General features: G+C 40.9%; 1 pseudogene; it reads left to right on the top strand.

The window, feature by feature from the left end:
* The first annotated feature begins 4,043 nt into the window (after window positions 1-4,043).
* On the top strand, window positions 4,044-12,028 carry LOC146502316 (trace amine-associated receptor 1-like; annotated as a pseudogene).
* Window positions 12,029-23,658: the final 11,630 nt, after the last annotated feature.

The raw sequence follows: 23,658 nt of genomic DNA on the forward strand, positions 1-23,658 counted from the left end.
GAAGATGAAACGAGGCTGGGTCTTCCAACATGACAATGATCCAAAACACACCGCCCGGGCAACAAAGGAGTGGCTCCGTAAGAAGCATTTGAAAGTCCTGGAGTGGCCTAGCCAGTCTCCAGACCTCAACCCCATAGAAAATCTGTGGCGGGAGTTGAAAGTCCGTGTTGCTCGGCGACAGCCCCAAAACATCACTGCTCTTGAGAAGATCTGCATGGAGGAATGGGCCAAAATACCAGCTACTGTGTGTGCAAACCTGGTAAAGACCTATAGTAAACGTTTGACCTCTGTTATTGCCAACAAAGGTTATGTTACAAAGTATTGAGTTGTATTTTTGTTATTGACCAAATACTTATTTTCCACCCTGATTTACGAATAAATTCTTTACAAATCCTACCATGTGAATTCATGGATTTTTTTTTCACATTCTGTCTCTCACAGTTGAAGTGTACCTCTGGTGCAAATTACTGACCTCTGTCATCATTTTAAGTGGGGGAACTTGCACAATCGGTGGCTGACTAAATACTTTTTTGCCCCACTGTACATGGATCATTTTAATTCAGCTGGGTGTCTTTCCTTTTGTTATATTTCTTTAAGAGTTAAAAATGTGTTAATTACATAAATAAAATGTAATTTTCTCTGTAGCACCTCATGGATTTCATAAGCAACACACCTTAGTTGCTCTGTGGATTCTTTTAAAAAGCAGTTAAAAACGTTTCTGTTCAAACAAGCCCTTTGTTGATCTACAGTGGGGCAAAAAAGTATTTAGTCAGCCACCGATTGTGCAAGTTCCCCCACTTAAAATGATGACAGAGGTCAGTAATTTGCACCAGAGGTACACTTCAACTGTGAGAGACAGAATGTGAAAAAAAATCCATGAATTCACATGGTAGGATTTGTAAAGAATTTATTCGTAAATCAGGGTGGAAAATAAGTATTTGGTCACCTCAAACAAGGAAAATCCCTGGCTCTCACAGACCTGTAACGTCTTCTGTAAGAAGCTTTTCTGTCCCCAACTCGTTACCTGTATGAATGGCACCTGTTTGACCTCATCATCTGTATAAAAGACACCTGTCCACAGCCTCAACCAGTCAGACTCCAAACTCCGCCATGGCCAAGACCAAAGAGCTTTCGAAGGACACCAGGAAAAGAATTGTAGACCTGCACCAGACTGGGAAGAGTGAATCTACAATAGGCAAGCAGCTTGGTGTGAAAAAATCAACTGTGGGAGCAATCATCAGAAAATGGAAGACATACAAGACCACTGATAATCTCCCTCGATCTGGGGCTCCACGCAAGATCTCATCCCGTGGGGTCAAAATGATCATGAGAACGGTGAGCAAAGATCCCAGAACCACACGGGGGGACCTGGTGAATGACCTGCAGAGAGCTGGGACCAAAGTAACAAAGGTCACCATCAGTAACACACTACAACGGCAGGGAATCAAATCCCGCAGTGCCAGACGTGTTCCGCTGCTGAAGCCAGTGCATGTCCAGGCCCGTCTGAAGTTTGCCAGAGAGCACATGGATGATACAGCAGAGGATTGGGAGAATGTCATGTGGTCAGATGAAACCAAAGTAGAACTTTTTGGTATAAACTCAACTCGTCGTGTTTGGAGGAAGAAGAATACTGAGTTGCATCCCAAGAACACCATACCTACTGTGAAGCATGGGGGTGGAAACATCATGCTATGGGGCTGTTTTTCTGCCAAGGGGACAGGACGACTGATCCGTGTTAAGGACAGAATGAATGGGGCCAAGTATCGTGAGATTTTGAGCCAAAACCTCCTTCCATCAGTGAGAACTTTGAAGATGAAACGAGGCTGGGTCTTCCAACATGACAATGATCCAAAACACACCGCCCGGGCAACAAAGGAGTGGCTCCGTAAGAAGCATTTGAAAGTCCTGGAGTGGCCTAGCCAGTCTCCAGACCTCAACCCCATAGAAAATCTGTGGCGGGAGTTGAAAGTCCGTGTTGCTCGGCGACAGCCCCAAAACATCACTGCTCTTGAGAAGATCTGCATGGAGGAATGGGCCAAAATACCAGCTACTGTGTGTGCAAACCTGGTAAAGACCTATAGTAAACGTTTGACCTCTGTTATTGCCAACAAAGGTTATGTTACAAAGTATTGAGTTGTATTTTTGTTATTGACCAAATACTTATTTTCCACCCTGATTTACGAATAAATTCTTTACAAATCCTACCATGTGAATTCATGGATTTTTTTTTCACATTCTGTCTCTCACAGTTGAAGTGTACCTCTGGTGCAAATTACTGACCTCTGTCAGTAACTTGCACAATCGGTGGCTGACTAAATACTTTTTTGCCCCACTGTATGTATTTTATATTCTTTACATTATTTACATTTGATCTTTTACATTGTGTATAATGCCTATTGATTGTATTGTTTATTTTAATATTTGTGTACAGCGCTTTGTGACTGCCTGTCTGTGAAAAGTGCTTAATAAATAAACTTTACTTACTTACTTTAGTTGTTCACACAAAGCATAAAAGTAAAAAACAATATATATAGTGTCATCTTCATTTTAGATTTCTTTTTTTTTTTTTTTTTTTTTTTTTTTTTTTTTTTTTTTTTTTTTTTTTTTTTTTTTTTTTTTTTTTTTTTTTGCCTGTCCCGTTTGGCTCTTTTGCCATCAGAATTATTGTCTAAAGGCGAAGAAAGATGCCCAACGGTTTTTCTTTACCAAATTGACCATCCCAGCTTTGCCGTAATGGTCCATTTGATTCACCTTTTATTCTTTATTTTATTTTCACTTGCTGAATACGGGACAGATTTGACTGGGGGAAAGAAAAGGGAGAAAGAAAGAGGGAAAGAAAGACAGTTGAGAAGAGGGACGGGGGAGAAGGGCAAAAAACAAAAACCAACAGAATAAGCAGAAGAAAAAAAATAAATAAATAAAAAAATAAATACATATATCGATCACCTGGATCACCTGTTGAGAAAGAAAAAAGAAAACAAGCAGAAGAAAACGAGAGTAATACAATAAACCACATCACAATGATATATGGGAATATGACAGTAACTACTAAATATTAAACATTATTGTGCAGCACGTAAGATCGACAGCACAGTGTGCATTGAGGTAGGAGCCAAAAAGGGTGTAGTTTGTGTGTGTGATCACCCGTGTGTACACCTGTGAGCATGGACGCGCTTGTTTTCTTAAAAGGTTCCCTCATGTAATGATCTGCTAGAGGGTGTGGGGGGCCACTGCCCCGTCCTCCAGGGCATGAAGCAGGTATGGAGGAGATCAAAACTCCAGACATCCAGAGGCCCCCAGAACACAAGAGACCAAGGAAGACCAACAGAGGGGCAGCCGCGCCACTGTCCCAGAAAGAGCCGAGGAGAGTCCCAGATGAGGGGTCACCCAGCAGCCACGGAGCAGAAGCCAGGGGGGGCTGCAGTGACGTGCCCGTGAGCTCCGCCGGCAGCCAGCTGTGCCTGAGTGACCGAGCCCCAGGCCGAGAGGCCGGGGGCACCCCACCTCCGAGGTGGCCCAAGCGAGCCCCAGGCTCCAGGCCCCGATAAGCAGCCGCCAAGGAGTGAGCCGGTGTGTACCCGGACGCCCACCCCCGGACACAAAGAACCACCAACGCACCGATGTCTGAGGGAGTCCGCCCCCGGCAGGGGAAGTGGTGGGGGGAGATAGGCCTCCAAACCTTGGAGGGCCTGAGCTGTCCTCAGAGAGGTGGCATCTGATACCCAACCTGACATATAGACACAGACATACAGGCACACACAGATACAAACATCCATTCCCACCCTCATGCTCTCATATGCACTTACTCCACACTCAACCAACGTGGAGACAGACATAAAGAGACGCTGTACACACAATCACACTCCCCAAGCGTACTCTACGAACCGGGTCTAGGTACCCTTGCCCCTGGAGGGGGGAACTGCACCCAGACCCAGGTTGTGTTACCCTTTTCCCTGCGGTGGGGAGAAGCAGACCGCCCCGACTCCGCAGCAGCAGGGAGGCCCCACATTCCGGACCCATTTGGTCCATTCCGGACCATTTTAGATTTCAAAAAGTATTTGCGGCTCCCAGTGTTTTCTTTTGCGTGGAAACCGGGTCCAAGTGGCTCTTTGGGTGTTAAAGGTTGCTGACCCCTGCCCTAATCAAACACAGCCAACAAAACACAATTTCCGTAATGCAAACATCAATAGCTCAAAATTAGCAACCAAAGGGTTCAGTCTGCAGTTCCACACTGTCATGTGAAGTCTCACACATTCATACCAGATTTTGCTGATAATGGAGTCTGCAAGCTATTCAAGCATCCATCACCAGCAAGATGACGTCATCATTTTAAAAGGAAAACAATTCCTTGTTATTTTGCACTGGATTGACTCGCTGCAATCCTTTTAGACTCAGGACTATCTCCTGTGACCACTGTCCCATATAAGGGAACTTCTCCAAAGCCCATTATAATCATGGAGAAGCACACTTTGCGACTGTTGTCAGTAAGAAAATTTCATAGCACTTTAAATTTAAATCTTTTAGGCCTGGTTTAAAGAGCTGATTGTTAAATCATGAACTCACAAAATATCACCACCGGTGGATCACACCTCTCAGATGTTCTTCTCTCAGTGCACTGTAACGAAAGCAAAAGCAAACATAACCAACAAAATACTAATAAAATAACACATACTAGGGCCTGTTGCAAACATGTCCAAGCATAAAACCATCTCTCTCTCTCTTAGAGAAAGAAAACAATCCAAACCCCACTGATAAAACCAACCTAATGCTATGCAAAACCCAAAAACCAACCAGAAATTCACAGGAAAGTTTTGCTTCCTCCCAGGACAACATTGTGTGGGAATGAGAACCTCAGGTACCGTAACACCTTTGGTTCCTCCTTGAATTAAATCTCAATCACAGAAAATGCAACGCTCCGAAATAAAACTTACACCGTTAGTTCATAATTTTTACTCTGTACCACTGCTCCTCATCAGGCTGTGGGAAGCACAGTAAACAATTCAATCGAGGCCTTGAGCAGCCATACACAGACATCACGCACAGACATTGTTTTCATAACCAGACAATTTTAGACCTTGTTCCCTAAATCTACATATATGCCCTCTGTGTGACATAAAACACATTTAACCAATAAGTAATCAATGGCTTTTTATAAAAAATTCTATATTTGGATGTTTGTGTGCATTTTGCGTATCAGCATGCGCATTTGTTAGCAAAGCATTCTTCATTGCATCAGCATGTGTTTGTGTGCATCACTCTTCATTGCACAAGCGTGTGCATGTGTATTTGTGTGTGGATCACTTCTCAGTGAATCAGCATTTCGATTTAGGTGTGTGTGTCATTTCTCACTCAATCAACGAGTGCACATGTGTTCATGTGTGTATTTCACTTCAAGCTGAATCAGCGTGTGTGTAGACGTGTGTGTGTGTGTGTGTGTGTGTGTATGTGGTCATCACTTTCCTGTTCTGGCGGTTTGGGTAAACCACGGCCTGAAGCGTGCCCTGGGGTACTGCCCTCCTCCTTTTCAGTCCGTTTTCGACCATTGCAGCTGCTGCTCAAAGTTCTGTCCGTCCTGGTTCTGACCCCAATTGGGGCAGTCCTTTCTCCAGTGTCCATGCTCACTGCAGGTGAAACCTGCATCTTCTTCTGTGTTTTGTCCATTCTGAGGTGCCTTTTGACCTCAGTAGCTCCTCCTGTCCCTGGCACGCCCTTTTTGCTGCCCGATCATCTGTGTTGGTCCATCACTGTCCTGCACAGTGTTAATGCAGAGTTATCAAGGTCAGCATTCTTTTGCTCGGCCTCACTTTTCATTCGGGCTTAATGGGCGTCTCGTCACAGCTCTGTCAGCTGAAGCTATCTGGAAATTTCCCCCATGTAGTGAAACGGGCCTTGGGTTTACCGCGCTCCGTCTCCGCTGCATGAGATTGCTTTCCTGCAGCACTGTTGACATTTTCAGGTGGTTGTTGTGGGTCACGTTGAAGATGGTAGAGGGGAGAGCAGGAGTCCAGGTCAGCCTCGGCTTCCAGGGCCAGCAAAGCAGCCTGTAATTAAACATAAAGAGAAAAAACAAAAAACAAAACAAAAACAGACGAACAGGAAAATGATGTTGTTTTGGCTGTGTTATTCAGAGAGGGGAGAAACACCAGGCCAGGCCCTGTGTCAGCCTTCTCTCCCCCTTTTCTTTTGTTTTTTCTCACGATATAATCAACTCATAGCCCACCAAGTTGACAGGATAACACTGGTACATGTTTAAATTCTTAAGATCATGTTTAAACTCACAGAAGAGAATTTTCCTTCCTTCAATAATCACTTGTTATTCAGTCAGCAGAAAACCTCTCACAATTTGACTCTTAACCACTAAATTTGTTGTTTCATCACTGGTTGGTCATACCAGTCTCTTTATTTTCTTTTTCTTTGAAGTTAAGTTGTTGTCCTGCAACCCAGAGAGTTTATTTGTTAGTAATGGATACAGTTCATCCTTTAACAACAGGTATATGTTAAATTTCCCTGCCTTAACCTTGCTGAAAAATCTTCACGTGTTCATGAGTGTAAGCTGCTTTTTCATTGCATGTGTGTGGATTTGTAGGCGGGTTAATTCTAACTTTTTCTCCAACAAGGCGTTTCCTTAAAAGGTGCCTTTCTCTCACATTTCTCTGCTTGTGTGTGTTTTTGTTTCACCTTTTGTTGCGATGCTCCGGACGCTTTCCCAACCTCCACAAGTCCGTTGGCCCAAAATCCAACCCAATTTGGTGTACTCTTAAAGGTTTAGTTTCTCCTCTAATTCTCTCCTCGCTGCTGTCGGTTCCACAGCTGCTGATTCTTGCTGGGTGTGGTTCCCATTTCTATAATTTTGCTCCGGCCGCTGTGCTTGTGGTGGGCGGTTGGTCCAGGTCCGTAGCCACCTGTATTAACACACTAAGAGATTTATTTAATATCATTTTCATCACTGTTAAATAGAGAAGCAGGCAACACGCCCCTCCTTTACAGCGCAAACTGCACGCCAGTCTCACAACACATTCCTCTCTGTGCTTCTCAATAATTCTCCACTCTCTCTTTATTCCCCTTTCTCTACGTCAGATTTAAAACCCAACATATTTCACACCACTACTCACCTCTTACCGTTTTTTCTTCTTCTTTTTTTTTTTTACACCACAGAGTATTGCACCCAATTACGCCCGTCTATCTCTATGTGGCTCCAAATTGCCCTCTTTTCCTCTTTCTTATTTAATTTTACACACTCATCAGGGGACAGGCACAAAGCAATCTACAATTTCAAGCACTGAAACGAGGAATTCAACCTTTTTGACTAATATAGAACTCAACCTTAGATGTCAAAATATCTTCTTGTTCTAGTCCAGAATAAATGTAAACCTGTGGTTATTCTGTAGTTATGCGGGGGTTCTCACGTCCCAAGTCACCACCTCAGCTAACCAGATGCCTGAGACCTGCCTGAGCGTCCACAGACAGGGGGGTTGCCACACCATGAACAAGCTCTTTAGGGGTTCCACTCCCAAGGTTGCTACCCTAGTTACCTCCGGGCCGCGTCCGATCTACCGGTTGGGAAACCACTCCCGGAACTAATCCACGAGGTCCACTAGGCGTCAACCTTTGATCATAAAATATTTTCTTCGCACAAGTGTCCTCCAATTCACACATCAACCGTCACTGTCACCATGTTCATATTTCACATGCTGAAACACACAGAGAGCGCGTCTCACACGCAGAAACACACACAGAAACCTCTGAGCTCTGAAATGCAAGCGCACCACAAGCCAGACTCTATTTCACCTCTATTTCATATGCTGAACTTTGGCCGCATCTTAGAAATTTTCCCCGTTTCTTGCAACAGAAGCCAGTCATACACAAAATTAAATGTGGAATGTAATGTGGGCTGCAACTCTAGTCTCAACGTAGAATGTTTTTAGTTTCTTGCTAGAGCCAGTTCCTATGACACTGGAATTCAGCCTCAACTTATGATGTTAGCATCTCGCGCTGAAAACCAGACACCGACAATTTAATGTGAAAATACGTGTAACTCAGCGAACAGATTAATTTAGAATGTCCAATATGCACATTTGGTATTTATAATACAACAGGCTGTGCTTACCTTTTTATATTTGGACCAGTCCTCTGCTCAAAATTCAATTTGAATGTCTGAAATCAAAACTTTGCTATGTGTTAATGGTGTTGTTTACAAGGAAGAATTGAATGGGAATGCACTTGCAATATATATCCATTAGCATTACATTTTACACTTGAACACAATCCTTGAAGTGTAATATCTACTTAATGATAATTCTATTAGCTAAATGTATATTATTATATACTTTCTATCATTAAGTAGGTAATTTATTTTGAATTAACTCAGAAATATAAAGGATTGAAGTAAAAATGGAGAAAAATATATTTTTTGATATACCAACCTGCAGCAACACCAAAACTTTCACTCACATGTTAAAGTGTCATGAACAGTGTTGGGCAAGTTACTTTGAAAAAGTGATTTATTATAGTTACTGGTTACTTCTTCAAAAAGGTAACTGAGTTAGTAACTGTGTTACAAGATTCTAAAAGTGATTAATTAGTTGAAAAGTAACTATTGTGTTACTTTAGAAAAAAATGTTTAACCCTCTGGGGTCCAGGGTATAATTGGCCATTTTTAACAACTTTTGATGTTTCCTCTACATTTCACCTTTAAAAACTATTTACTTTGCCTTGCTTGGTATCATCCTTTTCAGCACAACCTCATGTGTCTGAATTTACAGTTATGTTTTCATTTTGACATACTGTATTAAGACAATTAATCTAAAATCAGACAAAAAACATAAAAACCAAGTAGAAAAAGTTGTATTTTTTACTGTAACAACCACAAACATGTTTTATGAATCATAACTTTAAATGCAAATATGAATTGTCAATTTTAAAATCATATGCACAAGTTTTGCAAACAACAAAGTTATTTGCATGTATTTACCTTTTACCCCTTTTTAATAACAATTTCAAACTATTTACATAACAATCAGCTGTTCTGCATTAAATAAGATGCCACACAAATTATTTGTGCCACTCCAAATATTTCTGTCCACTATAAAGGAGAACATCACAGGACTGATACCTGCAGGTCTGACAGCAGCAGGTGCATCACTCCTGTTTTCTACCTGGAGACAGCAGTCGCCTCATTGTTCTGACACACAACACAAAACTATCCACAACACTACACACTAGCCACACAAGACAACACATTAACCAAACATGCTAAACATCACAAATCTCTCACATCTCAAAACTCGCTCTCTCTCTTTTTCTGCTGTCTTTCTTTCTTTCTCTTTCTTTCTTTCTCTCTCTCTCTCTCTCTCACCGTGACTCCTAAAACTTCCCCCTGTTCCTAAACAACCAAATGTCATGTTGCCATATCATTTTTGATTGGTCGACATGGTGCATTTTTCCACCAACACAAAAGGCTCGGGATTTTGTGTGTGTGTGTGTGTTTTTTTTTTTTTTGGGGGGGGTTTGTCATAAGCAGAGAGCGCTCACTAGCGTTCTCCTTAAACAGTAAACATGACAAAACTATTGACAAAAAACTTAGCGTATATATTGTTTATTATAACTCTGGTTTAACTTGGCCTATCAACACAATTTAAAAACTGGTATATATCACCTTGTTGCTTTGTCATCTTAAAGTGGTCATGTGATCGGCTTACCACGACTACTTTATTCGTCCTAAGTCAAACAGCAGCACTCATGCGATTGTTTTGCCCACTTAGCTCCAGATTTTGTGCCAAAAAGTGATCATCGGGCAGAAAGTGATTTTTGTCCACGGGAGCGCACAGCTGCATAAAGCTGTAGTGCCCAGATTACTTACAGCTACTCCCGTGCAACTGATATAAGATGCGGTAAGGTGAACACAGATTCAACCGTCTGTTGAAAAATAGTAACGTGACCACACCACATTTTATTGTTAGTAACGGTAACAGTGTTGCAGCGATAGAAATAGTAATTAGTTAGATTACTCGTTACTGAAAAAAGTAACGCCGTTAGTAACGCAGTTACTTGTAATGCCATTATTCCCATCACTGCTCATGAATGTATTATTTTTTTCATTCTTCAGGTTTAGATTTTTCCAACTTAGTAAAACTTGCTCAGCCTTCCAGGGAAACTGCAGCCAATTATCAAACCTTGAATACAGGAGAAAAGTAGATTCCGTGCTTATTACCAAATTCTCTGGTCTACTACTACATGTACTACAAGATTATAGGGCTCCAGTTCCAGGGGCTATGAGGTCATTGTATAACCAATGTGAGAGCACAACTCTGGCAAAAAGTTAAGTAGATTTTCAACTGGTGTTTGCCTTCAAAAGGGTCATCCTATGTCTCTGATCCTGCTTCTGATTTTTGTGGACATGATCTCAAGGCGTAGCCAGGCTGAGGATGGTCTGCTTTAGAAGTAGCATCCCTGCTTTTTGTGGATGCTGTGATTCATTTGGGTTTATCAGCGCATGACTTTCAGCATGCGCTGAAGTGGTTTGCAGCCAATTGTGAAATGGATGGCATGAGATTTAGTACATCCAAATTGGATGACATGGTTCTCTGTCAGAAAATAGTGGAATACTCCCACTGGATTAGGGGAGAGAGGCTGCCTTAAGCTAGAGGGTTCAAGTATCTTGGAATCTTATTACTGAGTGATGAGACGGAGTGCAAGTTGGACTGGTGGATTGGTGCAGTGTTTGGACATCTGGTTAGAGTCCTTCAAGGGGTAAATGAAAAGTATAGGTAGGGAAAAGGACATCACAAGTACCCTGCTCAGGCTTCTGCCTCTGTAGAAGCTCTCACTTTGGTTATACAATGACCTCATAGACCCTGGACCTGGAACCCTGTAGTCTTATTGTACATTATACGTATAAAATCTGGATCTGTGATTACTTTTTCATTTAATTAGAGATGTGACAATGATTGGAGCTGGGCCGGATGGTGTTACAGCCTGTAAGACAGATTATTTTCCTGGAATACTGAATAGCACCACAATGGGGCACCTTATTCCTTCTGCTGTGTTAAGCTTGAGTTGAGAGCCAAACACACACCTTTTTTCTAAGGACTTAATGACTGATCATGTGTGGTACAGGACTTCAGTAAATAATAATAATAATAATAATAATAATAATAATAATAATAATAATAATAATAATAATAATAATAATAATAATAATGATTGCATATATATAGCGCTTTTCGGGACCCCTCAAAGCGCTTTACAATTCCACTATTCATTCACTCTCACATTCATACACTGGTGAAGGCAAGCTACAGTTGTAGCCACAGCTGCCCTGGGGCAGATTGACAGAAGTGAGGCTGCCATATTGCGCCATCTGCCCCTCTGGCCATCACCAGTAAACATTAAGCAGTTCAATTTTTATTTTGTTTGAGTTAAATTAAATTCTAAGCCAGTGCATGTAAAATGAGAATTGGTGAAATGAATGACTTTAACAAAAATGATTGTGTTGTCAGTATGATGATTCTGTTGATCTGGGGAGTTGCTGTTCTAATTGGAATTGGCATCAAGATTGTGGGATTTAACCAAGGAAAATGTGAGGAAAGCTGTTTATCAGAAGCTCTAATATCAACCACTCTCGCATTTATTTTCTCCTTTTATATCCCAGTCATAATAATGCTTAGTATCTATTTGAAGATTTTTCTTGTTGCACAGAAACAAGTAAACCGCATCCAGAATACAACATGTCAGAACACACAGTCTGGAGCAACTGCCAGTAAGATGGAGAAAAAGGCCACCAAGACTCTAGCTATTGTTATAGGAGTTTTTCTCTTATGTTGGACTCCTTACTTTCTTTGTATTATCTTTCAGCCTATTGTTATATAATGAAACACCAATTGCAGTTATTGAAACACTTAACTGGCTTACATTGTCAAATTCAATGCTAAATCCATTCATTTATGCTTTCTTTTATAGCTGGTTCAGGTCAGCTTTTACAACAATTATTTCTGGAAAAATATTTCAAGGTGATTGGCTTTTTTTTTAAAAAAAAGCTCAAAATCATTTTAATTGGTGCACATTCATGAAATTTGAAATGATAAAGATTACTAACAATGACACAAGCAGAAGACTAAAAGAAAATGCTTCTATGTATGTTTAATGTCTGTTCCAAATGATACATATTCTGCAACTCTTTTAAACATCATGTTTAATTTGGGAAACACTAATGGAAGGTGAACATTTTATTTTTATCCAAAACAAATGAAAGTTATTCTCATTAATATGAACAAAAGCTTATGCTGTGGTACTTCTGTGCAGGCTTACTGTTTGAATATAAACAGTTCAGTTTTATACATGCAGTGCTTTCAGCAGTCATAAAGATTTGTTTCTACATTTTTTTAAAATCTGTCTTCTGTACACTCCATGGAAGGCCATGGAAGTGACTGGAATACCTGAATTCAATGATTTGGATGGGTGAATGATTTTGACAATATCTGTATTGTTCAATATCTCTATTGTATAAAAGACACATTTTGAAAAGTACCATTGTCATAGAATTAAATTTGTTTTAACAAAATAAGAAATTAACCGCTAAAGTGATTTGATCCTCTTCAGTAGAAACTACAGATTCAATGATACTATTCTGCTGAAGTAATCAGTTTTTGCGTCTTACAGTATGTAATTTAAATAAGTAAGTTGATAATGTAGTCATGGAAATTTGAATTAAAATGTTTAAAAAGCATATCTAAGGAAAATGGTTGAATAATGACAATACCTATAAATTCTTTAAGTAGCATATCAGTTACTGGGTCCGTATAATAAATAAACATAAAAAGACTTATTCTGCTATATAAATACAGGGCTCGCAAAATTTCAAAATCCCTGGTAGCCCTTCGGCTAGGGACTCCTCAGTTTTTGGTAGCCCAAAATAAATTTAAGTAGCCCGGATAAAAAAGAGAGCAATTTTTTGATTGATGTTTTGTTTCCTGTTTTGTTTCCGTTACAATATTATACATTAAAGTATAATATTGTAATGGAAACAAAACATTAATCAAAAAATTGTTGAAAAACAAATTACAACATTGTCTAAAAATTACAATCATCAACTCAAATACTTGGTTCTAATTGAACAGAAATTTCTATGAACTTGTAAGAACTGTGTAGGACATGAATCAGTCTGTGTCAGATCCTGAATTTGAAATTTCCACTGAAGTCACGGGTAAGAGGCAAGTGGAACCAAGATCGAGGCCATTTGCTTTTTGAAGTTTGCAAAGACTGCTAAATTGTGCCAGTGGTAGTTCACTCTTTGCAACATAGTACGCTGTTTTAAACTGATTTTCAGGTTTATTTTTAGTATGTTATTTGCAATTGGTGTTTGTTCTGGGAAAGATATTGCAGACTGAGCAATAATGCATTTCTTGCATTTCTCATGGGTTCTAATGGGGGGCCTTTCTTAAAATGACTGGTCCCAGTAACAAAGGCGCTTGTCGACTCAGAAATCGAGGGAAAACCAACAACACACCCGGCAGAACATTATGTTATTTACATGGGTGCACATAAGTGGTCCGCATGTGCGCATTCGCTGTCAAAATAAAAGACGCACACCAGATAAGAAGTTGCAGCGCGCGTTTGCGTCCATATAAAAGGCAGTGTTTTTGTCCGCTAGAGTGGGATTTTCACGGCACATTCTGCACCACATCTCTGTGCGTTCATCATTTGTTTGAAGCCAGCTCACCTCCTGCAACCACTTTTCCGAGAATACGTGCTTCTTTTGTGGTTCGGACTCCTTCTGACATTTCTTTGGAGGTGGAGGAACACCAAAGTAATTGCTTAAAGGAGCTTCTTCGACATCTTTAAGAGTTCTAAACAAATGTCTGTCCTCCTCCAGAAAATCTTATGTACGCAAACACGCGTTGCAACTTCTTATCTTGTGCGCTCTTTTTATTTTGACAGCGAATGCGCACCTGCGGACGACTTCTGTGCAGCCCTGGTTATTTAGCTCGTCATATTGCAGCCACAGAAATTCTTTTGTCCATAAAACCATAAAGCTGCACTTTCTTTTTGCCTTATAGTCTGATTTGTCATAACTTTTCCGTTTTGTGGTAAGCTTTTCTTTGACTGTCACTTCTTCACCCTGACCTGTCTTATTTGGCTCAGCAGAACTAAAATATATATCCTGCTGCTTTTACACACGCACTCACATAACGCTCAGCGATTCTCTGCGCGATCAACCTCTCACATGTTTAAGCTTGCTGCGGGAGATTTCACTTGTCATGTTTGCATAGTAAGCTAACGACTGATAAGACAACGTCAGAGGAATTGGTGCGCAAATTATCGTCACTCACCAATCAGTACTGTCGCTCTCTATACACAGTTCGTGCGATTGCAAAGTGAAAGCAAAAAACAAGCGCAAATTCAAACGCGATTTCAATATGTCACATATTGACAGTGGCTCACCGATGCCAATTACATAATTATACAGCTACATTTCAGAAAGAATGCAAAAGCATTGACATATATTTTTCAATTCAATTCAATTCAATTTTATTTATATAGCGCCAAATCACAACAAATGTCGCCTCAAGGCGCTTCATAGATACAGAGAAAAGCCCAACAATCATATGACCCCCTATGAGCAAGCACTTTGGCGACAGTGGGAAGGAAAAACTCCCTTTTAACAGGAAGAAACCTCCGGCAGAACCAGGCTCAGGGAGGGGCGGCCATCTGCTGCGACCGGTCGGGGTGAGAGAAGGAAGACAGGATAAAGACATGCTGTGGAAGAGAGACAGAGATTAATAACAGATACGATTCAATACAGAGAGGTCAGTTAATACATAGTGAGTGAGAAAGGTGACTGGAAAGGAAAAACTCAATGCATCATGGGAATCCCCCGGCAGCCTACATCTATTGCAGCATAACTAAGGGAGGATTCAGGGTCACCTGGTCCAGCCCTAACTATATGCTTTAGCAAAAAGGAAGGTTTTAAGCCTAATCTTAAAAGTAGAGATAGTGTCTGTCTCCTGAATCCAAACTGGAAGCTGGTTCCACAGAAGAGGGGCCTGAAAACTGAAGGCTCTCCCTCCCATTCTACTTTTAAATACTCTAGGAACAACAAGTAGGCCTGCAGAGAGAGAGCGAAGTGCTCTAATAGGGTGATATGGTACTACAAGGTCATTAAGATAAGATGGGGCCTGATTATTTAAGACCTTGTATGTGAGGAGCAGGATTTTGAATTCAATTCTGGATTTAACAGGAAGCCAATGAAGGGAAGCCAAAACAGGAGAAATATGCTCTCTCTTTCTAGTCCCTGTCAGTACTCTTGCTGCAGCATTTTGGATTAACTGAAGGCTTTTCAGTGAGTTTTTTGGACATCCTGATAATAATGAATTGCAGTAGTCTAGCCTGGAAGTAATAAATGCATGAACTAGTTTTTCAGCGTCACTCTGAGACAGGATATTTCTAATTTTAGAGATGTTGCGCAAATGGAAGAACGCAGTCTTACATATTTGTTTAATATGTGCGTTGAAGGACATATCCTGGTCAAAAATGACTCCAAGGTTCCTCACAGTGTTACTGGAGGCCAAGGTAATGCCATCCAGAGTAAGAATCTGGTTAGATACCATATTTCTAAGCTTTTCAGCGCCGAGTACAATGACCTCAGTTTTATCTGAGTTAAGAAGCAGAAAGTTAGTGGCCATCCAAGTCTTTATGTCTTTAAGACATTCCTGCAGTTTAACTAATTGGTGTGTGTTATCTGGCTTCATGGACAGATAGAGCTGGGTGTCATCTGCATAGCAGTGAAAATGTATGCTATGTCTTCTAATGATGCTGCCTAGGGGAAGCATGTATAATGTAAACAGAATTGGTCCTAGCACCGAACCCTGTGGAACTCCATAATTAACCTCAGTGTGTGAAGAGGACTCTCCATTTACATGCAGAGAGTCCTTCCTATGATAGCCCGATGGGCAGGACAGAGATATATTTTGGTAGCCCGACTGGAAAAATGGCTAGCCCCGGGACGTCGGGCTAGCGATTTTGTGAGCCCTGAAATATATATAAAAGAATTCCTCTCTTGCCCCCTTGGATGGTCTGTCTCTTTCAAGCCTGGGTCCTCTACCAGGGGTCTGGGAGCTTGAGGGTCTTGAGCAGCATCTTTCCTGTTTCTAGGACTACACTCTTCTGGACACAGATGCCCTTCCTAGAGACACTTCTGAGTTTGGCGACCACTCGGGGACCACTGTTGCCTTCACCGTCGACGTCCACATCTTTATTCAACTAACCATTTTCTTCCATTTATCCTATTTAGGATTGAGAAGGAGCTGAAGTTTCACTAGTCATTTCTAGTCTTTAAATGTTATACAATATTTATTTATACAATATTTAAATATTTAAATGTTAACTATCTACCTTTATCTACTAGAAATATTATCAAATCTAAATAGGGATGTTGTCTGATTTAGTAAATCCTATTTATGAATTATGAGAAAAATGTACATGTTTTTGAAAAATTTCAGACTTCTTTAAGTTACATAAATCTTGGCTGCTTTGAGCTTGTTTTCAGTGTTCAAGGAAGAAATGCAAAGGACAGTAAACTATGGAGGACCACAAGAGCCACGTGCATTGAAATAAAAAATTCTGTGCTTAATTAATGAATTGTAGAGTAAAATCTGCATTTGTAAATTCATTTTTGAATTCCAATTTAATAAACTGATTTTAAAAATGCTTTTTAAGTCTTCATATCAAAAAACATTTTCGAATTCCACTTTAATAAACTTCATTTCAAAAATCTTTTTCGAATTGCACTTTAATAAACTGCATTTCAAAAACCTTTTTTCAATTGCACTTTAATAAACTGCATTTCAAAAACCTTTTCGCTCAGGGATTAACATGTGGATTAGCAGTTGGATTAACAACTTCATTTTAAAAATCCTGCGGCTATTCAAATTCCAGCCTGGATTTTTCTAGCTCATAGCTTCGCCCTGCTAAGAAGCGTGTGCTTGTACAAAGGCCGTTCAGCCTCGGGATTTACACTCGGCCTGACACGGATATGTGAAGAATGAAGGGACCCTGCAGCGAAATGGAGAGCCTAACCTCTGACTGAGTGCCCGTTTACTCAGTCTGACCACCTTGAAGGTGATCATTTTATGTCGCAGCTGTACGAGCTAGCTACGTGTTTTGTAAGCTGCTGTGCTCTTCACAAATAAAGCTGGAAGCAGCTCAGACTATTAGAACCGGCACTGAGGCCTGTTACATTTATACAGTGTTAGAGCAATGGCTGGAACCTACAGCCTTTGAACTAGCGATTAAAATGCTGACAGTAAACTCGTCAGTCCAGCTGAAGTAAACTAAAGTCTAAAATACTTAGTCATTTGTTTAATTGTAATTTGGCATTATATAACTCACGTATAAAACTATCAATTGTAATTTTAAATGGTTTAAAAGCATGTAGAATAGCATATGGAGGCAAGTACATTTCTCCTTTTGTTATCAAGAAGCAAAGACAAAAAGGAAAAAAAAACTGAATCATTCGTCCCCACCAATGCCAAAACGAAATCTACACCCTTGCTCTTAAGTATCACAAAGTAATGTGGTAACATCTGGACTGACGAGTTTACTGTCAGCATTTTAATCGCTAGTTTAAAGGCTGTAGGTTGCAGCCATTGCTTTAACACTGTATAAATGTAACAGGCCATAAAATTATCATAAACTCAGAAGACCTTAAAATAACGGGGCTACGTGCGGTGATGCTAGCGTTAGCCATGTTAGCACGTTACCTTCACAGGTGGTCAGACTGCATAAACAGGCACTCAGTCAGAGGTTGGGCTCTCCGTTTTTGCTGCAGGGTCCCTTCATTCTTCACATATCCGTGTCGAGCCGAGTGTAAATCCCGAGGCTGAACGGCCTTTGTACAAGCACACGCTTCTTAGCAGGGCGAAGCTATGAGCTAGAAAAATCCAGGCTGGCAGACAGCTGGTGTCTGACCAACCAATCAGGGAGCTCCTTACATCCCACAGTGTAGCTAATTTGAATAACCGCAGGATTTTTAAAATTAAGTTGTTAATCCAACTGCTAATCAAACTGCTAATCCACATGTTAATCCCTGAGCGAACAGGAAAGGGAAATGGATTTTGAAATGCAGTTTATTAAAGTGGAATTTGAAAATGTTTTTTGAAATGAAGACTTAAAAAGCATTTTTAAAATCAGTTTATCAAATTGGAATTCAAAAATGAATTTACAAATGCAGATTTTATTCTACAATTCATTAATTAAGCACAGAATTTTTTATTTCGATGCGCGTGGCTCTTGTGGTCCTCCATACTTAAGGTGATTGAGTGGTGTCCAAAAACCAATGAGGGATTTACAGATAATTGGGAAACTTTCTGGAGGAATCCTGGTTTTGTTAGGAGAGACGGGATCCATCCCACTTTGGATGGAGCAGCTCTCATTTCTAGAAATCTGGCCAAATTTATTAAACTCCCCAAAATGTGACTATCCAGACTATCCTCCCATTCTCCCATCAAATCCCCATCCCCTTAGAGACTATGTCAGCTCCAAAACAGACAAAAAACAAACTGAAAAAAAAGAACAAACTGCAAAAAAAAACCAAAAACATAAAAAAATCACAAAGAAAGAACAATGCGGTATCCACATCTACACCAAAGATTAAAACTGTGAAATTAATTATTAAGCTCTCTCTCTTCCAAGTCTCTTTTGGTACATGAATTAATAACTGATCAATAAATCAATTTGCTCAGCCTTACAGGAACCTAGTTCCAGCAGGATGATTATCTTAGTTTAAATGAATCAACACCCCTGAGTCATGCTAACTAACAGAATCCTCTAAGCACAGACCGAGGTTATTAATCAACCAAACATCAAGATATTTGAAAGCTTGATGTCTTCTCCATCCAAGCAGGAAAACTCAAAAACTAGTCTTATTTGTTATCATCTATCGTCCACATGGCCATAAAGTTTCTGTCTGATTTATCAGAGTTTTTATATGATTGAGTGCTCAGCTCAGATAGAATAATTATTGTAGGTGATTTTAAGATCCATGCAGATGCTAAAGATAAAATCCCCAACACGGCATTTGTGAGACTAAATTGGCTCCTCTGAAAATGTAAAATCAGAATCAGAATCAGAAAGACTTTATTTATCCCCAAGGGGCAATTAAGATACAACAGAGCAGCATGACATTGAAGATAAGGACAGGACATAAACAGGCAATAACAGTGAGATAATAAATACACAGAATATACAGTATATACACAGTTTTAAAATTACAAAGTTTTAAAATTAAGGTGACTGAAAGGTGAATAAATAACTGCAAGTGAGTAAAAGTGAGTAAAAGTGTCAGCAGTCTAAAAAGAGTGTAGTTTATGTTTATGGGTTTGGGAAATGTTCTTATTGGCTGGAGTTAAAAAGCAGAGTGGGTTTGGGGACAAAGGTGGTTCTCCTCCTCTCAGTCCTGCAGGAAATGCAGCGGAGGCGTCGCCCAGAGGGGAGCCATTGAAATGCTGGGTGGAGAATGTGAGAGGGGTCATTGATGATTTTGGCTGCCTGTGCCAGAGTTCTGACAGGCAGGCCAATGATTTTAGAGCACCCTGATTTAATGTGCTGCAGTCTGTTCTTGTTCTGAAGGCTGGGGGAGTGGAACCAGCAGGTAATGGAGAATGAACCCACCACTTAAATCATACTCTAGAGTCTAGAGTCTAGACTCTAGATACATGCTTCCATTAGGCACTATCATCAGAAGGCATTGCATACATTTTCACTGCTATGCAGATGACACCCAACTTTATTGTTCAATAAAGCCAGGTAACACACACCCATTAGTTACACTGCAGGAATGTCTTAAAGACCTGATGACCTCCAATTTTCTGCTTCTAAATTCAGATAAAACTGAGGTTATTGTGCTTGGCCTTGAAAATCTTATAAATATGGTAGCTAACCAGATTCTTACTCTGGGTGGCATTACCTTCACCTCTAGCAACACTGTGAGGAACCTTGGAGTGATTTTTGACCAGGATATGTCTTTCAATGCATATATTAAACAATTGGACTGCTTTCTTCCATTTGCACAATATCTGTAAAATTAGAAATATCCTGTCTCAGAGTGATGCCGAGAAGTTAGTTCATGCATTTATTACTTCTAGGCTGTCACACACAGGAATCAAAGGAAGGAGGTCTGGGGAAATCTATATACAGAGACCACAGGTTAGTCCAACAGGCAAGTACACAAAGGGAGATTTCTGAGAAACAGCTGAGAGCATGAACATGGGAGTTTCAATGTTCAAGCGGCGAACTCCTCCATGCCACAGCGTTAAATAATCACAGAGAAATCCAGACAGATCAGCAACAGGTGGTGGCAATCATCACAGCTGCATGGGCCACAGAGCCCAGAGTGAGCTCTGCCCAGGCAGGCACGAGAGCGAGAGAGAAGAGCAAAACATAAACAAAACCTGAAACCAGCATGAGCCAGCCAGAGCACCATGACCAAGACAACTAGAGGCCCAAGATCAAGATCATACGGAGGAAAGCTACCCAACCATCAGAAGACGTCAGCTTTATTTGTATAGCATATTAAAAAGACATCAACTGTCAGCCAAAGTTCTGAAAAGAAGGAAAATCTAGTCAAAATAAATTAAAAAAAATTAAAATACATGAGAGAACAAAAAACCATTACAACTCTTACCACTCTTCGCATCCACCCTGCCTTTCACGTGTCTCAAGTCAAACCAGTCCTCTGTCCTACATACTTGCCTGTATATTGCTTCTTGTCCCCCATTTCACTGCAGTGAAATGGGGGACCCCCCCCCCCCCCCCCCCGACCTTACACACACAACACAGACATTACATGGGGATACAAGTCGGAGATCGGTAGCGTTACAGAAAAACACTGAAATGTACAATACAATGGGAAAGTACAAGAGGAAAAAAAGAGACCCCTACTCGTGCTGTGCTTCCATGGTAGGACAGCATGAGAACAGGAAACAAAAAAACTCCTCTGCACAAAAAGCACATAAATGTCCACAGCACAACATTGTGAAAGACATGACAAACCACAGGATTGGGTGGGGGGTGAGGAGTAATCCGAAGCGAACACAGCAGCCGCCCTGCACAGCGCTACCATTCCAGCGCGGCACACAGACCCGCCGTGTTCCCCCGCAGGAAACAAGCATCGAAGGCGTTTGGAAAGGGAGGGGGATGAGTGTGTGCTTATCAGTGTAAGTGTATGTGTGTGCGTGTCCATAGTTCAGCTGAGACAGTGTCCTTCGCCCTGCCAGACTAAGTAAACAGTCTACCAGCCAACCCAGGTGGCCTTGCATGACCCAGGTGGCCTTGCATGTCTTTTTAATGTGCTATGCAATAAAGCTGAGTTGACTTCTTCTGATTGTTGGCTAGCTTCCCACATGCAACCTTGAGCCTGGCCTCTAGTCTCCATGGTGGGTACTGCTCCTGGTTGCTTTTCATCTCTTAGCCAAGTATCATTAAGACTTGTCTGTTATTTTGCATTCAGATCCTGTAGTAGACCTTCAGGGAGTACTTCACGTACTCTTATTAGTTGACCATGGAGGGTCCAGGTTTCCAGGTTAGCCATCTCTCAGGTCAGCCGCTCTTGCACTCAACACACACACTCAGGGGACAAGGTTCATATTTATATGGGAATCTGAATACTTTATTTATCTCCATGTGATAATTTCAGAGTTGCAAAAATATAACATAGCTGCAATATGTAAAAAACAAATAAATAAAAATAAACTCAAAAAATTATATATATATATATATATATATATATATATATATATGTATATATATATTTATGTGTGTGTGTGTGTGTGTGTGTGAGAGAGAGAGAGAGATAAAATAAACCTTTATCAGTCCCACATGTGTTGTGTCATAGCAGAAAGTAGACAGTGTAAAGTTACAGTAGCAAAAATTAAGAATAAACATTGGAATATGATAAGATAACAAGAATAAGATACCATATGCAATAGAATAAAATATTATAAACAACGGAATAAAATACTACAGTGTCATAAAAAAAAGTGCACTTAGTGTTATTGCACATGTGTGGATGTGTGTGTTTGGTCAGCTGCAAAGTCTTTGTTGTGGAGCAGTAGGAAGTAAAGACCTGTGAAATCTCTCCGTCCCACATCATGGGTGCCACAGCCTGCCTCTGAAGGAACTGTTCAGTGCTGTCAGGGTCTCCTGCATGGAGTGGGAGATGCTGTCCAACATGGATGACAGCTTAGTCACCATTCTCCTGTCACTCACTACCTCCACTGAGTCCAGAGGGCATCCTAGAACAGAGCTGACCCTCCAGATCAGCCTGTTCACTCTTTTCCTGTCCCCAGCAGAGATGCTGCTGCCCCAGTAGACCACACCGTAAAAGATGGCTGAGGCCACCACAGAATCATAGAAGGTCTTCAGGAGTGGGTTCTTTACTCCAAGAGACTGGAGTTTCCGCAGCAGGTACAGGCTGCTCTGCCCTTTCCTGTAGAGGGCATCAGAATTGTGAGTCCAGTCCAGTTTATTGTTCAAATGAACACCAAGGTACCTGTAGCTATCCACAGCCTCAATGTCCACACCTTGGATGTTTAGTGGTTGCAGTGGAGGATGTTTTGTGTCTGAGTAAGTCTACCACCAGTTGATCTGAATGTAGTTCTGCTAACACCAGTCCACAAAGTCTTGGGACAGTTTTCTGTACTCACTGTTGTCCCAGTCAGTGATAACGCCAACTATTGCAGAGTCATCTGAGAACTTCTGCTGGAAGCACTGGGTGGAGTTGTGGGAGAAGTCTGCAGTGTAGATGATGAATGGTAAATGGTAAATGGTCTGTATTTGTATAGTGCTTTTACTAGTCCCACCTAGGGACCCCAAAGTGTTTTACACACCCAGTCATCCACCCATTCACTCTCCCATTCACACACTGGTGGAGGCAAGCTACAGACGACCCTGTCCGACACACAGCCCTGAGTTCTCACATACTGTGGTCAGTTGGTGAGGTAGTCCAGTATCCATGTTGTGAGGTGGTGGTCCAATCCTGAGTTCTCCAGCTTGTCCTTCAGGACTGTGGGAAGAATTGTGTTAAAGGCACTGGAGAAATTAAAAAAACAAAACCAAAACGTGATTCTCATATGCTCCCAGCACTCTCTAGGTGGGAGAGGGAACGATGTTGGTACATTCCAGGTTCCTTAATAATCAGAAACAGTTAACCTACAGTGGGGCAAAAAAGTATTTAGTCAGCCACCGATTGTGCAAGTTCCCCCACTTAAAATGATGACAGAGGTCAGTAATTTGCACCAGAGGTACACTTCAACTGTGAGAGACAGAATGTGAAAAAAAAATCCATGATCCAAATCCTACCATTCACATGGTAGGATTTGTAAAGAATTTATTCGTAAATCAGGGTGGAAAATAAGTATTTGGTCAATAACAAAAATACAACTCAATACTTTGTAACATAACCTTTGTTGGCAATAACAGAGGTCAAACGTTTACTATAGGTCTTTACCAGGTTTGCACACACAGTAGCTGGTATTTTGGCCCATTCCTCCATGCAGATCTTCTCAAGAGCAGTGATGTTTTGGGCTGTCGCCGAGCAACACGGACTTTCAACTCCCGCCACAGATTTTCTATGGGTTGAGGTCTGGAGACTGGCTAGGCCACTCC

Source organism: Neolamprologus multifasciatus, chromosome 15 (assembly GCF_963576455.1).
Source record: "Neolamprologus multifasciatus chromosome 15, fNeoMul1.2, whole genome shotgun sequence".
In the NCBI taxonomy this organism is placed as follows: domain Eukaryota; kingdom Metazoa; phylum Chordata; class Actinopteri; order Cichliformes; family Cichlidae; genus Neolamprologus; species Neolamprologus multifasciatus.